We start from the raw sequence: 6,055 nt of genomic DNA on the forward strand, positions 1-6,055 counted from the left end.
GTATTCACATACCCTTAAATAGAAACTTTCATATAATAATACTCTACATAGGTCCTCTATTTCTGGTAGGATGCTAGATTAGATATCCTGAAATATATATTAGTACTTCTCTGAAAAATGCTCAGATTCTAAACTAAAATGTATTACTGATCCCATAAAAAAAAGTAATTAATGAAAATCCCAAGGACAAGAGAAAAGGAATAGTAAGTTGAAACTTCAATAAATTGGAAATCCCTGTTTGGTGATTGGAGGACAAACATTCACAAAACTGGAAAATCTTCCCTAAGTTCTATACATTCAGTGCAGTTCCAAGGGAAATCACAAGATGTTATGTATGTGTATGTGTTTGTAACTTCTTAAGCTTTTTAAAAATTTCTACAGAAAAGCAAAGGGCTAATATTCAAGACAATCCAGAAAAATAACAGAATGGAAATGAAGTGTGCCACCGGATATTAGCACTTATTATCAATATGTGCTAAGTGAGACAATGTGAAATTGGAAAAGAAATAAACTAAGGACATACAATAACCCTAGAACAGACCCATCCCCACACAAAAACTTGCTATATGACAGAAGTGGCCACTCAGAGCAGTGTAGAAATGGTGGATTATTCAATAAATGGTAAAGATACAATTTGTTTTCATGCTTAAACAAAATTACATTGATTATACAAAAATCATTTCTAAGACATTTGAAGACTGAAAAGCAAAACTTGAAAACTTGATTATAGAGTCTAAGGAATTATCTTTACATTTTCTGAGAAGTAGATAATTTCTAGGCAAAGAACAAACACACAAAATGCAAACCATATTAAAAAAGAATGAGAAGGGCACCTGGGTGGCTCAATCAGTTAAGCAACCAACTCTTGGTTTTCCGCTCAGGTCATGATCCCAGGGTTGTGAGATTAAGCTCTGCTTTGGGATCTGTGCTAGGTGTAGAGCCTGTGTAAGATTCTCTCTCTCTCTCTCTCTCTCCCCCCCCCCCCCACCTGCTTGTGCATGACACACACACTCGTTCTCTCTCTCTCTCTCTCTCTCTCTCAAAAAAAATGTAAAAAGAATGAAAAGTCCTATAGATCAAAAAACATCATTTACAAAACATAACAATATAAGCCAAAACGTGAGAGAAGACCTTTCCATTACATATGACTGAAAAAAGCAAAAAAGGATTGGATTGTAAAAGACTCCTACAAATTAATAAGCAAAATAAAAACAAAATTATAGACAATTTTGAAAAGACCTGAACAAGCATTTCTTTAAAAGGTAAACACAAATGACCTCCAAATATATTAAAATATGCTCAATTTATTGGAAGCCAGAGGATTCTAAGTGAGACCACTTAAGGTACAATTATCAAATTTGCCAAAATTTAAAAATCTGCGACACCGATTATCGGCAACGAGGTGGAGAAAATGGGAACTCATGTACACTGTTAGTGGAAGTGTCAATGGGTATAATCACTTAAAAATCAATCTGGCATTATCTAGGAAAGATGCCTACAGCCTAGTACCCAGCAATTCCTATCTCAGTTGTTTTGTTCTAGTACCTTTGTTGTAGTAAAACCTTGAATATGTACATCAGAACAGATATACATGAATGTTCATTATATTAACAAAAAACTGGAATCATCCCAATTATCCTTTGCCATATGAATAGAGAAATAAATATGGTGTTTTAATTCAATGAAGTACCGTGCAACTATGAAAATAGAATTGCAATTAAAAGCATCAGTATATACTAACTGGAAGCATCCCATTGCTGTGACTCACCCTTCTTCACATACATGTTATCTCTTTGTCCCATGACAACACTGAAAAATAAATATCTTCAGTAAGATTTTAGAGTACAAAAATGAATCTCAGCAACGGAACATAACTAGCCTACGAGGTCAAACAGCTGGTGAGTAACTGACCCTGACATAATTCTTCATTCACATTACTGCTACTCCATAAATTCCGTGACCCAGGATGCATACGCCCCTTCTCAGACTCGAGGTTCCCAATACTACATTCTCAGACTATCCCACCTTCTAATTCAAACTGCTAGTCATGCTAAACTTTTACTTCTTGTTCTCCTTTAGGCATTAACCACATCTCCTTCACCTTTAACTATGTTTGTCATACTCTTCTTTCAAGTTCCTGACATTTTATTTCAAAGAAATTCGTTCTATTTTTGAAAGGAATCAAAAGCCGTTTCTGGTATCAAGAAAATAATGAACAAAATTAAATGAAGAAAGAAGAGGAAAGGGCAGGGAAAGGAAAGAAAAGAAGGGGGAAAACATGTTTTCCAAACATAGTGGATAAACAAATGCAAAATTATCTCATAATGTGGCATACTTAAAAAATTCAAATGGTGAAATAACAATTTTTTTCCCCTGATAGGCAAAACTGCATGGAAAGTTGGGGTGAAAAGCCAAACTGGGCAATATGCAATTTAAACTGAAGCCTCAAGTTTCCTGGCAGATCTTCAAAATTCTCTGGTTGATTTTACCAAATACAGTGTCAAAAACTAAAGTCCTTGGCACACCATAGGTAGCCAAAACTTTAGAATAGAAAACGAAGTACACATCCTTGAGCAACATTGAGCAAATCAAATTAAAATGAGAAAAAAAATCCTTACATGAAAAAGTATTTTTTAAAAATATAAAGTACATTTTAAATGGAAAATCAATGAGACAGAAAGCTCCCTAGACCCCTTAATTTCTTGTAGAGGACAGAGCAGAAAGGAAGAGTTTATATCCAGGATTCCTTCAAAGCTAACAACCCTTAGTGTAGAAAATAGTTAATAACCTAGAATAATGCAGTTAAAAGTCCTCAACAACCTAAGAATCAGAATGGTGACTTATGCACCTATGGTCCTGGAGGATCATAACATTTCAGAAACAAAGGCACAAGGTGGTCATTAGCTGGAATTCTTTGTGAGGTAGCCCTCTTCTCCAAATGCTCAAGCAAATCTTCGCTGTCCTTGAAACTAGTGGTTCTAAACCTCAGTGGTACCAGAATCACCTGGAAGGTTTGATCAAACACAATTTGCTGCACCTACCCTGTATTTCTGATCCAGAAGGACTGGGGAGGCACCTGAGAATTTGCATTTCTAGCAAAGTGGCCAAGTGATGTGATGCTGTGGCTCTGGGTTGGGGAGAGAGGGGCACATTTTGAGAACTACATTCTAAAAACCACCATGCTAAATTCTTTCCAAATAGATTTCTCCTTATTCTCTGCCTGTTCCCACTATCCTCCAACAAATCTTCCTTCTCTCAATCTTTTTGTTTACACACACATACACACACACACACACACACACACACACACACACACACCACGTCTTACAGGGCTTCACCCTATGAATTTGTTCTATGAATACAGGGAGGAGAGGTGGTGTACGGGAAAAGCCTTTGACTAAAATGACCATGACGGTGACCTGTTGAGGTCAGTGCTTGTTTACACAGGTGCAAATAGCACTTGCCATATTTATCATTCCCCTGTGTTTTCTTACAATTAAATGTCATACTCAATGGCAATTGCTTTCTTAAAAGGGGATTTTTTAAAAAAAATTTTGTCTAAAGAAGCATGAGTCAATCTTGGCTAGAATGAGTAAGTGGGAAAAGAGCAGTCTACTACTCACTTAATTGGGGACATATTCTTGTCAAACATGCCTTTTACAACACACTTATTCTGATTTACAGATGCATTATTCTTTTCTTAAGAAGCCAATGCACAAAGTTTTGCTTTACATTTATTTTACTATTTAAACTAGGCCTTAAGCACCTGGGAATATTTGCCAACTGCACAACTTAGCAAAAGATCCCAGAAAATTTTGGGGGGCAGAGAGGAACATTTGCAAAAGAGTAGCCAGGGAAGCAATATCATTTAAAGGAATTACTCCTTCATTTTTCAATGTTTATTTATTTTTGAGAGATAGAGTGTGTGCACGTGTAGGGGAGGGGCAGAGAGAGAGGGTGAGAGAGAATCCCAGGCTGTCTCTGCACTGTCAGTGTAGAGCTTGATGTAGGGCTCAATTCCACGAACTGCGAGATCCTGACCTGAGCTGAAATCAACAGTCGGATGCTTAACTGACTGAGCCATCCAAGTGCCCCTAAAAGAGTAATTTCTTTAAAATGTATTTCTTTGTTGGGTTAAACAGGTGATGGGGATTCAGGAGTGCCCTTGTCATGATGAGCACAGGCAAGAATTGTTTAAATACTTTACTGTACACCTGAAACTAATATAACACTGTAAAAATATGAAGTTATGCTCATACCAAAGAAAGTAAAATATAACATGTTCCTGTGAAGTGCTTATAGTAGCTATTATATAGTGAAAATTGCTACTTGTAGCCACTTAGTAGGTTCAAAGTATTTTCTAACTATTCCTTGAACACCTCAGATCTTTACATGTTTCCATGTTTTGTTCTGTATTTAACTCTTGGACTATGTGGTATTAAAAATATTTTCATGCGGTGCCTGGGTGGCTTAGTTGGTTGAGCATCCGACTTTGGCTCAGGTCATGATCTCATAGTTCATGAGTTTGAGCCCCATGTCGGGCTCTGTGCTGACAGCTCAGAACCTGGAGCCTGCTTTGGATTCTGTGTCCCCTCTCTCTCTGTCCCCCAAGCTCACACACATTCTCTCTCTCAAAAATAAATGAACATAAAAAATTAAAAAAAAAATAAAGGTAGGGAAATAGAGGCTCACAGAGTTTATTTGCCCAATATTAGGTAGGTACTAAGCACCAGGGTTAATGGTTGAACACAGGGATATCAGACTCTGGAGAACAAGCTTTGGAACTCTACTCTGTGATTCCTACCCATTGGTCAGACCTTCCCTTCCAGTGGAAGTGAGACCTGAGACTATGCCCTGGGTTTGTTGCTGGAAAGTAGCATCAAGCCTTTATTTTAATCGCTGAGACCTTCACCAAGTTCACAGCAGGACCCACATCATGAGTATGTGACCTGTGTGGCTACACAGAGCCCCACCCTCAGGAGGTCTTCATGCTTAACAGAAGCTCTGCTCTTTAAATCTTAAAATATATAATATGTTTTGAGCAAGAGGCTTCCTATTTTTATTCTGGACTGGGCACTGCAATTACGTAGCCAGTCCTGGTTCATAGAGTTGGCAACCCTTAGCCTTCAGACCCAAAGAAATAACTGTATTTGTAAGTTACCATGAAGAAATGAAAAGTGCTATTTTAGATAAAGGATGTTCATTTTACAGATGATAAATATGAGCAGCAAGAGATTAAAATGAGCTGCTCAAAGTAGCAGGTTCATCACTGGCCAATTCAGGACTCAAATTGTCATCTCCTAAGTTGAACTCTATAGGGAAAAAAGGAGGGTATAAAAATAGTTCTACCTATTTTGATGGATGCTATGACTTAAAAATGAGATCCTTTTAAGTTTTGGTGCTATGTAATGTCAAAAGTAATAGTAGTATAGATTTTAAGACCTCAAAGCAAAAAATGATAAACATTTTAACTCAATGAGAGTGAAATAAAGTGGCCCTAACCTCATGCTCCTCCTGCATCATACCTCCTACGAAACCAAGAGTCTTTGAATATGACTTTTAGGCCAAGGCAAGAGAGAACCAAATCCATAGGTAGGGTCAGCCCTCTATATCCTGACTTTACTTCAGTCTCGCAGCATCTCTTCTTCCACCACACAGAGCACAACCAACATCCAAAAACACAGGTAAGGGATCTTTTGAAAGTTCAGGGGATACTCCATGGATATCGAAGTGCTTAAAGGAGTATTACAGGCTTCTGATAAATATTCATTGTAAATCAGGAATCTTTTAATAATGACCTAAGCATATAACTGATGATCAGTAGATATATTTTTAACTTGAATATTCGTTTTCATTATATTCATTTTAAGGATGCACACACACACAACCACACACACATATACCTTTCTTTGGTTTAAAAACAATTTGAAAATGCTTACAAATATTCAAAAAACATGGTGTGTTTAAACAACAAGCAAGTGTATATTATTCTTCAGTGAGAAAGTTAAAAAAAAGTGATTTGGGTGACAGTTGCAGAGAGTTGGTAGGAAACCCA

This window comes from Panthera onca, chromosome A2, assembly GCF_046562875.1.
Source record: "Panthera onca isolate mPanOnc1 chromosome A2, mPanOnc1 haplotype 2, whole genome shotgun sequence".
NCBI classification, from domain to species: Eukaryota; Metazoa; Chordata; class Mammalia; order Carnivora; family Felidae; genus Panthera; species Panthera onca.